The sequence below is a fragment of the Oncorhynchus nerka genome, linkage group LG3 (assembly GCF_034236695.1).
Source record: "Oncorhynchus nerka isolate Pitt River linkage group LG3, Oner_Uvic_2.0, whole genome shotgun sequence".
NCBI lineage: Eukaryota > Metazoa > Chordata > Actinopteri > Salmoniformes > Salmonidae > Oncorhynchus > Oncorhynchus nerka.
Genome location: NC_088398.1, coordinates 40,177,986 through 40,190,227, shown reverse-complemented (window position 1 = coordinate 40,190,227; position 12,242 = coordinate 40,177,986). Strand labels below are relative to the sequence as shown.

The 12,242-nt window shown below is 38.5% G+C and overlaps 1 long non-coding RNA gene across 1 annotated transcript in view; it reads right to left on the bottom strand.

Annotated features, from left to right (window-relative positions):
* The window catches only part of LOC135565326 (uncharacterized), a 41,735-nt gene extending 31,348 nt beyond the window's left edge, over nt 1-10,387 (bottom strand). The window contains exon 1 of the long non-coding RNA XR_010461534.1: nt 10,253-10,387. This is a non-coding gene — a long non-coding RNA (uncharacterized LOC135565326). The remainder of the gene's footprint in view (nt 1-10,252) is intronic.
* Between the last annotated feature and the right edge of the window lie 1,855 nt (nt 10,388-12,242).

Genomic DNA, 12,242 nt, shown 5'->3' with positions numbered 1-12,242 from the left:
TACACTGTATGTGTGTATAGAGTGCATGTCCTAGCATGTGTGTGTGTCTGTTCCTGTGAGTGTGTGTGCGTGTGTCTCTTCACAGTCCCCACTGTTCCATAAAGTGTAAGTCGACAAGAACAAAACATGAGCACGAATGATTTCTAGTCAAACAGATGGAAAGGGGGTCTTAGAAAATATCTGGCAGAAAAAGACAAAAGAAAAGAGTATTAAAAATACATCAAAACACAATAATGTTTAAGTAAAGGCCCCTGCCAACTAATATCAACATTTATATTTAGTTGTGCCGAAAGTATTTGCCTTCTGTAAATTTAAGAAATATTGCCTAGTGTCTTATCATTCTGTTACCAAAACACATATATTTAAGATATTTTCTCATTTCTCTCCCTCATGAGGGAGGACAAGGAAAATTCACAGAAGTAACAAGTAAAGATTAATCTGGTCTTTAAAAAAAAATCATCCATAGCCTGCACTCAAATAGCAAATGGAGGTTATGTGCAGATACTTTTTTTTTTAAATATGCCAGTTAGGCTACATCATTTGTAAAGTGGATTAATGTGCTTAATTTTAAAGAATTGAGCAGAAAATATAGCAGCAAGAGAAAGTTGGGATCCGCTTTTATTAAATAGTGTCAATGACTAGGCTTATTGTGCAATGACGACTGTGCAATGACTAGGCTTATAAGAACACGTTTCACTAGGCTTTGTCGGCCAGCGTCTTGGGCCTTTAGGCTACGTTTGGAGTTATTTGGCAACGTCAGTTGTGATGCAAACCTTAGAAAAACATTCAGCTTAACCCATATGCCTATATGATGACTATTATTTGAAAAAGTCACAGAGAAAATGCATGCGCTGTGCATCATCACCAAATTCTCTAAAACAATGTTGGAGGCGGCTTATGGTAGAGAAATTAACATTAAATTATCTGGCAACAGCTCTCGTGGATATTCTTGCAGTCAGCACACCAATTGCACACTCAACCAAAACTTGAGACATCTGTGACATTGTGGTATCTGACAAAACTGTACATGTTAGAGTGGTCTTTTATTGTCCCCAGCACCTGTGTAATGACCATGCCATTTAATCAACTTCTTGATATGCCACAACTGTCAGATGGATGGATATTATTAGCAATGGAGAAATCCTCACTAAGAGGGATGTAAACCAATTTGTGCACAATATTTGAGAGAGATAAGCCTTGTATGTCTGGAGAATGTCTGAGATTTAATTTCAAATCATGAAACATAGGACCAACTCTTTACATGTTTATATTTTTCATTTATATGATCTCTCCCGCTCTCTGCTCTGATAGACGTGAGCCTGCAACTCTCTTCTCTCCAGCTTTGCACTTCACATTTATTTTCTTAAAAAATCATAGCCGCGCGGAGTGTTCTGGAGGAGCTGCAACACCCCTGATAAAATGAAATACATTTGCCAAAGTTATATAATTATTGCTGTCTGTTTAGAAAGAAATGAAATCATTCAGAATAGCCTACCACACCATGAGAAGGCCTATAAAATAGCCGCAGAGGATCAATAGTGTAACGGTTCTCTTGGTGTGAAGGAGAGTCGGACCAAAATGCAGCGTGTAGATTGCGATCCATGTTTTAATAAACAAACGTTAACACGAATCTAAATACAAACACTACAAAAAAACAATAAACGTAACGAAAACCGAAACAGCCTATACTTGTGTACACTAACACATAGACAGGAACAAGGACACTAAGGACAATCACCCACGACAAACTCAAAGAATATGGCTGCCTAAATATGGTTCCCAATCAGAGACAACGATAAACACCTGCCTCTGATTGAGAACCACTCCAGACAGCCATAGACTTTGCTAGATCACCCCACTAGCTACAATCTCCAATATATACACACCACATACAAAAACCCATGCCACACCCTGGCCTGACCCAATACATGAAGATAAACACAAAATACTTTGACCAGGGCGTGACAAATAGCTTATTTTAAAAGATTGCCTGGCCGTGTGTAGCCCAATAACAGGGCATATCCTACAGTAGGGAATGCACGGCAAATCTGTCAATGAACAGTATGCAAGTCAGTTAAGAACAACTTATCTACAATGACAGTCTAGGAACAGCTGCCTTGTTCAGGGGAAGAACAACAGATTTTTACCTTGTCAGCTCAGGGATTCGATCTAGCAACCTTTCGGTTACTGGCCCAAAGCTCTAACCACTAGGCTACCTCCCACCCCTATTGTACAGTAAAGAAATGTATCGTACAGTGCCTTCGGAAAGTATTTAGACCCTTTGACTTTTTCCACATTGTTAAATTCTAAATGGATTAAATATATATATATAATCCCCCGCAATCTACACACACTACCCCATATTGGCAAAGTGAAAAAAGGTTTTTAGCATTTCTTAACACATTTATTAAAAATTTTACAAAATTGAGTTTCCCTCTCTATATTGAGTTTCCATTGATCATCCTTGAGATGTTTCTACAACGTGATTGGAGACCACCTGTGGTAAATTCAATTGATTGGACATGATTTGGAAAGGCGCACACACCTGTCTATATAAAAGGTCCCACAGTTGACAGTGCAAAACCCAAGCCATGAGATCAAAGGAATGATCCATGTCAGGATTGTGTTGAGGCACAGATCTGAGGAAAGGTACCAAAACATTTCTGCAGCATTGACGGCCCCAAGAATACAGTGGTCTCCATCATTCTTAGATGGAAGAAGTTTGGAACCATCAAGACTCTTCCTAGATGTGATAGTTTTTTTATTTTATTTTTAATACATTTTCAAACTTGTTTTTTTTAACTGTTTTTGCATTTTCATTATGAGGTATTGTGTGTAGATTGAGGGGGAAATAAACAATTTAATTAATTTTAGAATAAGGCCCTAACGTAACAAAATGTGGAAAAAGTCATGTCGTCTGAATACTTTCTGAATGCAGAAATCCATTCATGTTTATTTTGTGGCTTTTGGCAAATGCGTTCTAATTATCTAAAGTCTCGCTGTTGCAACTGCACAGTCCAGTTCAAATACACAGTCCAGTTTAAAGTGAATGATGGCAAGCCCATGTGGCAAATGGCTTGTTTGTATAAAGGCCTACTGTAGCTCTGATTGGCTATAGCGCACCGGTCTATGTGGACTCCGGTCCTGGACAAGACAGATGTTTTTAATCCGGTCTAATTGTCCAAACACACGGCCGCTTTCCCTCTCTATATTGCTATAGAATTTTCCCAAATGCCTTAGTATACATAATTCACAAACATTCTTAAGAATGTTTTTATTTTTATTTTTTTTAATTACCATATCTAAGTGGTGGCTTGTCAGAAAATGTTTTAAAGTTATCATATTCTTCCTGGGAGTATATTAACAAATTTAATGTTGCTAAAATGTTGTCAGTTCCACTTTAAATGCAACAATGTTTCACAGACAAGTTCATTTCAAAGAGATGGCTAACAGCAAGCCCGCTGCAATACAAAACACAGTTCCACTCACCAGATGGTGATAATTTGAAACATAACTTCTTGTTGAAAGGTATTCTTGAAAAGAGAGAAGCTAACAAATTAGCAACAACATCCTCTTATCAAACTAGCTAGCTAGGCTGTGGGGAAACTACTGCTCGCTATTGTGCAGTGACCTGATGGCCTTCAAGAAGGCAGAAGTTTCCATACGTTTTTGTAAAAACGGTCCCACCTATTAATATGTCAAAATGTGATTGGTTGATTCCACTGTCAGTCCAAAATTTTGCTCTAATACAGTTGAATGGCATTTGCCTTCATCTACTGTATTTTCAGATGGCCTAGCCAATGGCTGAATTAGCTAGCTAGATTTACTGTATCTCCCAAGAGACCAGCAAAGAAAAATCCTTATTGGATATTTTTTTCTCTTCAGTGTTAACCCTTTCCAACACAAAGAGATTAAATCAGAAAATCTATGAAAATAATTATAATTCTATAAATCCTTATCCCATCTCTGAAGGTGTAGAAGGCCCATTGTTCCCCACTGTTTGGGTTAGTAATAATTTGTAGAGTTGCTCTATTTTCCCCTCAGCATTCACTTTTATGAATGTCTAAAGAATCCATATGTTGTTCTGAAATATGAACACAAAAATACTGGAGATTTTTTACTCTTATTATGGTGGTGATTTGACAAAATTACAATCATGTCTTGAATTGGTCTTGGTCTTGACTCGGACTCGATTTGCTCCGGTCTTGCTTCAGGTGGTCTTAAACTGAGCACTGCAAAGTAGCGATCATGGAGCAACATGTTGATCTACGGACTGATTTCTGATAACAGTCCCTCTTAATTTTGGGACAGCATAACTACAACGTCAGGGTAATTTAAACAACCTAAGCAAGCTGTTTACGTCAGTAGAGCTGGCTAATAGTCAGTATGGTAGCTAGCTACAACAAGTTGGTTAAGCAGCTGGTCAGGCACTGATGAACGACATGGTTGCACATATTTTTGCAGTTTTTCAAATTATTAAGTCACTGGCACAATGTGTGTAGCTAATAATTTAGCTAGCTACTCTGCCTATTTCATACAAAGTCATAAGAGAGCAGAGCGATGTCATGAATTAGGAACAGTAAACACTGTTTCCACACAACCTTTTTATGTGAGTAAAGTACATGTCGAATAAAGAAATTCATGACAGGACTGATGGAAAAATGTGTTGGTAAACTTCCTAATGTCGACAAAACAAAATACGCTAGACAAGGTGGGATCTTTTTGTGTCTGTATAATGAATTATGCGAGAAATGGCGGTGGAAGCGATTTTCTGTGCAAATATTGATATGATAACCATAATATCGAAGTAAATTGGAGTCACGCCAGTCATGCCAAGCCTCAGCATTTTTTTATTTAACCTTTATTTATACAGGTTTTTCTCATTGAGATAAAAATCTATTTTTCAAGACGGACCTGGTCCAATAGCAGCAGGGGGAACAAAGTTTCAGACAAAACAACTTACATTAACTAACAACATTGAACAAAACTAAAATGTTCAGGAGATAATTCCAGGACCTCGGAGCTGAGTAACTAAAACTATTTCTACCATGACCTGTTCTAATTCTTGGTACTGTTAAAAGCAAATGAGAATGGGACTGTAATTGATATTTATTTACCGACCTGATTAAAGAAAAGAACAGAGATAAAGTGGTATTTTACCCAGTATGGCCTTATAAATCAGTGTATACCAGTGTTTACGCCTACGCAATGTCAATGACGACCAGCCAACTGCGCTGTAGAGATCACAATGAAACGTTTTTCACAGTTAGACGTTTTTGATTGGTAATGAACCTGAGGGCCACATCACTAAAATCTAAATCCCCCAGTAGTGTACATTGTACCAGCTCCTTCGTACCAGCTCCTTATGCTGGTAATAAAAACCTATTCTCAGCTTGAGCTTCCTTATCAAGTTCTCCACGCTTGTCATCAACCCACACACCCAAATATTTGTACACTTTTACTTGCTCTATAGTATGTCCATCCAATGTAGTAATGACATAATTAGTGACATGGCTAGCATTTGAAAATACCATGCATTTTGTTTTACCCAAATTCAGAACCAGCTTCAAATCATACAGATTATGTTGTATGGTGTTAAATGCTCTTTGGACATTTTCAAAAGCTAAAGATAAACTACCTTCACTTAAATAAAGAACAGTATCATCTAGATAAAAATGAACATCCGCTGTTTCAATATGATCCCCAATGTTGTTGATATACAAAATGAACAACGGTGGGCCCAAAATAGAACCTTGTGGAACACCTGAGCACAACTCTGTGGACTCTTACAACCAACCGCCATTACACATTGGTTTATAAATGACCTATCAAATTGTACACAATCTAGAGCATGACCAATAATTCCACAACAACACATCATGGTCCACGGTGTCAAATGCCTTTGACAAATCAATAAAGGCAGACACACAATGTAACTTCTTGTCAAGAACACAGTGGATGTCAGTTAAAACCTTCAATGTTGCTGAAACAGTGCTGTGGCCAGACCTAAAACCTGATTGCATTCCATGTAATATGTTGTTTTCTTGGAGGTAGGCCTTCAGCCGCCTACTAACTAAGGACGTCAGTACCTTTTACAGTACAGACAATTTTGATTTGGGTTGATAGTTGTCAAGTAGCGAAGGATCTCCACCTTTCAGGAAAGTCAGTACAAAAGCAGATTTCCATAACTTGGGTATTTCCTTAACGTCAAGCGTGAGGTTAAAAATACATGTTAAAGGAGCGCAATGGTGTCTGCAGCTAGGTGTAGGAGGCGGGGGTCTAGATCATCAGGGCCTGGGGATTTTTTTTAAATAAATTTCTTTCAGGGTTTTACGCACTTCTGAAACAGAGAAGGATGAGAAGGAGAACTTGGCGAAGGAGTGCCTAGGAGTGTCAGGTAAATTCACTGGGGGCTCATTTATACCTTTTGACCTTTTCAAATAAACTGCCTGCATTTATAAAATACTGATTTAAGGCTTTCAGAATGGAGGTTCTCTCAGTTACAATCTGGTTCTACCAACAATTGTTTGGAAAGCTGTGTATCTTTCCAAACCTTTCAAGCATTGAATTGTTACCATTGACAAACTTAGCTGAGGTGGTTCTCTGTAGTGGGAGCACTGACACCCCGTGTTGGGCCACGGCCACAAAAAGCCTGTCTATTTTCAGCCATACAAAAAGCAGGAAGTGAACACTTTCCCTGCCATCTGCCGAGCCTTCTAAATGACAGCCCTGTCAAACTTGCCCTCTCTCTCGCTCTAGCTCCATTTCACCATCGCTCTATGTTCTCTCTCTCTCTGCCCCCCTTCTTTTGTCTTCCCTCCACAACAACTCTATTAACATGTTCTCTCTTCCCTTCTCGAACTCACATTACCACTCGCCCCATCGTTCTCCTTCCTTTTCTTCATATCGCCAGTCTTTGCAGCACTCGAACAAGCAGCAGAATGAAGGAGAACGAGGCAAACTAGAGTTTACTCTGCCCTGCTGATTACGCGTAGGCGTCATGTCACCTTGTCTCCGGGCCATTAATAGACCATTAGCATTCATTAGAGTGACAACATCAACAAACGACCGTTCTAATTGACAACTCTGCCTAATTGCCCATTCTTGGGGACTTTTTTTAAAGCGTCTGGAACAGGCCAAACGAACAACAGCCGGGTCGGAGTTCAAAGCAGCTCAATGGGATGCAAAACTGTCTGATAATAGGGCTAAGGGGGCAATGGGTACAAGAGGATGAAGCCAGGACAATTCTCAGAGCCCCTGGCAAAACTCTATAGGCTACCTGAATCTGAGAACCCTTCTATAGGCTACCTGAGTCACGTTCAGTAGGGACATGTTTTTGTTCTGGCCGGGTGTTGCTATGGAAAATACACATCAGATGGTACAAAAATTGTTATACTTATTTTTACATCTCTCGTAAAACATACCATACAATACAGCACATGCTTTGAGCAGTCCCAACATAATACAATCAAGCTACCCCCGTATCAAATGCTCTCAATGGATGCATCCTTAAACTGATGAAACTTACTACTCCATGCAGTCCCACTCCCGAGATTGAGTCGTCACTAGTAATGTGCAGTTCGCAAACGATTTTGGATTTTTTACTGACTCGTTCATTTTAGTAATTTATTTTAATATACACTCCTCTGGCTCAATAAGCCCCATATGGTGAACGACATGTGAAAGAGAGGCTCGTAGAATCATGACTCTTCAGAGTTCAGTTCAACATTCACCATTAGGGGATCATGCATGCTATGGGCATTACTGACTCAAATGAATGAAATTTATCGAAAGATTAGTTATTTTGACTGAACGAGTCCAAAATATCAGCGTCAGTAAAAAGAGTCGAACATCCCATCACTAGTCGTCATTAAAGATCGGTCCACTGCCAGTGCCAAATTCTTGGAAGGCTGCTCTTTTTTACGATTGATGAACGCCAGTCCTTGGGAACTGGAACATAGAAGGAATATCTATATGCTAGGAGCAAGAGCTTACTTAGATTAGAGTTAGTGTGTTTACAACTCAACTTGAGGCCTCTGGTCCCCCTCTGACCTTCTCATCCAATGATTTTGAGAAGGATGAGAGGATGCGAGGAATCAAGGCAATGCTATTGAAAATCTCCCTCCCGACTCCAGTTTAGCTAACCCTTATTCTCCGATTTCACCTCCTCACTTCACAAACGCACTGAAACACAGACATAGGCCTACAAAAGTACCAACACATAACCCCAATGACTCAAGTTCAACACATGCTTAAACAAACTCTGGCATGCTCTAACAAGTGAGCAAATCACTAACATAACATGATAAAGAAGGAACAGAGCCTATTCCACTTGTGTAGGCTAATGGCAACTGCTCAATCCCATTTGTATGCCATTGCAATGCAAATAGCCTGAAAAAACAAGTATTGGAATGAGGTCAAATTAATACAATGTTGTTACAGGTTTAAGAGCAACTTAAAAGGGCAATTTAAAAGTTCAAACAACAAAGCTATCACCCTGATACTTTTTGGGTAAACAGCCGAGGGATGTGGCTGGAGAAATGTAATCACTCGTAGACAAGGCTTTGGATGCAAGGACTGACCATCCATAGTATCAATATTGTAGTTTTAACCATCTTGGCATTTATACAGTGTTTGTTTACAATTACACTGTTTACGAACAATTTAGTAAAACAAGCTCATATTTTATATTCTCCAAGAATAAGTGAGTAGATATCATTACTTTATACCTCCAAAAATGTATGTTAGCAACTGCTGATTGGCCCTTTAAAGTGCAACTGGATGTATTAACCCTTTATTACTCATCTGTAGATCCATGTCTAGTGTACATTTACATTTACATTTAAGTCATTTAGCAGACGCTCTTATCCAGAGCGAGTGTAAATGTCCCAAATCACACTCAAAATAAGATTTGGAAATTTGAGGTTCCATTTAATAAAAAAACTAAAGCCTGACACCCATTAGTGCCATGACAGAAAACATTAGCTCTAAATACAACTAAGGATTCGGACGTGAAATGATGTGTAAATGTCAGAATCCTTAATTGCATTTGGAGCTAAGAAAATGTTATCTACATGACTGCATGTTATGGAGTAGCCTACCACAAAGCACTTTTGAAACAAATACGACATCCATGCCACGGAAAACTCAAGCAATTACTGAAGTAAACATGTCACTGCCTAGCCTAAATAGATGTGAACAGCAGGATGTGTTAAATGCAATGGTTTATATAAACCCTGGTTTGCTGATGCTACTATGTATTGGCCAATGAGAGGCTTTGATGCCACCGCTCACCATATTGGCACTCCTCAGAAAACCAGTCCTCCATAGGAATGAATGGAATTCTACAATATTTAATGTAAATGTATCAATAACAAAGTTACATGTACTTAAGTATTGGTTTGTTGTAGTGGGAACAATAACATTAGTACTTTCTAAATAGTTTACTTTAAGGGCTTTTTTATATTTATTTGTATGTTTAGCTCACACAAAATATTTACAAGTATGCATTAAGGTGTATGTAATATAATAAACGTGGCAAAAACAAATGTAGACATTTATAAATGCATTTCTATAGAATCCTAAATCAATATGTTTTACAATTAAATAAAGGTTAAATAAAAATAAACAATGGTGGAAGAGTGCCATAATGGAGCGGTGGCTTCAAAACAGCGAACCCTGTTAGTCATCTAGTATATATATATATCCGATATAATTAGCAACCCAGCGTTGAAAAATGTTTGTCTTTCGGATATGAGCCGTAAAATAAACGAATTCACACAAACGTCAAGTGCAATAATCTCAATTTACAACATGCATAATCAGCAACAGTAACCCAAGTATCTTATTTCATCTAGTTACAAGGTAGCTCGAACGACAACAGTAATCGTAGATTCCTATGGGACTAACGTTATGCTGTATCCGATTTGACAATTGGACCACATGGAATCGCCTGTATTGCTACAATATATCGCCCGTGTATGTAATGTAGCTAGCTACTCGTATCAAATACATTATGACAGTTGGACATGATCTGCTACACATCCACCCACTTTCGAAATAGAGTTATTTACTAGGCGATACTTTAAATTGAAAAAGAAAGTCCAAACCATATACAGATAAAGAGCCCGCGATAACAACTTCGCCTCCGTCTGAATAGTTGCAATTCTATCAAGTCAAGCAAACACGGTGTTTGACAATGTCTCATCTCGCTTGTATTAGCTTGTCATATCTGCGTTCAAAGAAAAGCTACCTGAACAAACACTCATGAATGTGGTGATTTCTATCCAGTCTCCGTACGAGGCAGCAGCTCCACTCTATCCAAAGTGTAAAGTTTAGGACCCGTTGGAGAAAGCACCAGTGCGAGAATCATTCACAGATTTCGCCATACTTGATTTTTGGCAGATAAATCACGTGTTGCGCGCTCCTGAATTTTTAGATGGCGGGGTCACATCATTTTGTTGGGCTGCTTGTTTGAAACTGGAGTTAACCTCACGTTTCCACAGAATGCTCATGGCATTTTTAAAGTACCTTCTAAACTGAGGGGTGTCCCCTTTCACAATATGTAACATGGCAATTGTAGTAAAACAGACACATTTCATAAATTGCTTTGTTTACAAGAATATTGATTTGATAAAGACTTTCAGGGTCTGCTCCTACTTGAGAAGCCAACCATCATGAAGTCATGGCATATTTATCAACAATGTGCAAGGGTAACACTTCCATTAAGGTGGCCTACTTAAAAATAATTTCCAAAGGGGTTTATAAGTATACTGACCAAAAATCCTAATGCAACATGCAAAAATTTCATTGACTTTACTGAGTTGCAGTTCATATGAGGAAATCAGTCAATATAAATAACTTCATTGGGCCCTATTCCATGGATTTCACATGACTGGGAATACAGATATGCATCTGTTGGTCAAAGATACCTTTAAAAAAAATGGGCCTCACCATGGGCTTTAGGATCTCTTTACGGTATTTTTGTACATTCAAATTGCCATTGATAAAATGCAATTGTGTTCGTTGTCTGTAGCTTATGCCTGCCCATACCATAACCCCACCACCACCATGGGGCACTCTGTTCATGATGTTGACATCAGCAAACTGCTCGCCCACACGATCCCATACGTGTGGTCTGCGATTGTCAGGTCAGTTGAACGTACTGCCATATTTCCTAAAATGACGGAGGTGGCTTATGCTAGAGAAATTAACATTAAATTCTCTGCTAACAGCTCTTGTGGACATTCCTGCAATCAACATGCCAATTGCACGCTCCCTCAAAACTTGAGACAACTGCGCATTTTAGAGTGGCCTTTTATTGTACCGAGCACAAGGTACACCTGTGTAATGATCATGCTGTTTAATAAGATTCTTGATATGGCACACCTGTCAGGTGTATGGATTATCTCGGCAAAGGAAAAATGCTCACTAACAGGGATGTAAAGAAATTTGTGCACAAAGTGAGAGAAATAAGCTTTTTGTACATATGGAAAATGTCAGGGATATTTGATTTAAGCTCATGAAACATGGGACCAACACTTTATATGTTGCTTTTGTATTTTTGTTCAGTGTATGTTGTTTAAAATATGTCATAAACAGTTATAATACATTGGTTGAAATTGTGCGCTTGTCATTTGGCTGCTTGCCAAATACTGATCTTAATTATGTCTGCACTGGCAATAATGACAGTAATAATCAATAACGGTGCAGTCAAACATAATAATGACAAAGTGGCTAGTAACAGTTTAAACAAATGAACCTATTCCTCTTCCTTGTTGGGGTCATTGACATCCGCCATTATCTGATGACTCGCTTCACCACTCAGAAAATGATGGAATGGCGTGGATTAACAAAAAGCACAAATTTAAAGCAGCTTTAGAATGTTCTTAATGCATGTCATAATCTCATAGAAAGCCAATGTATTTTCATGTGGTCCATGCTCACATAAACACACACACACACATTATGCCTGTTCTCTGCCTGTCTATTATTTTTCCTATTTTCCAATTGATCTCTTTCGCCCACTCTTCTTTTCTCTATCTCCTCTTTGCTTTCAAAGATGGCACGAGTGCCAAGAATGATACAGAACCTAAACAGTAGTGCTATAAATAATGACAGGTTTGATCAACATCCAATTATGTACATATTTACTCATATAAAATAATTATAGATTTCTGCTTCATATGTTTGCAAATGAACCGCATCTGCATGATTATACATTAAGATGATGTTTGCCTAAT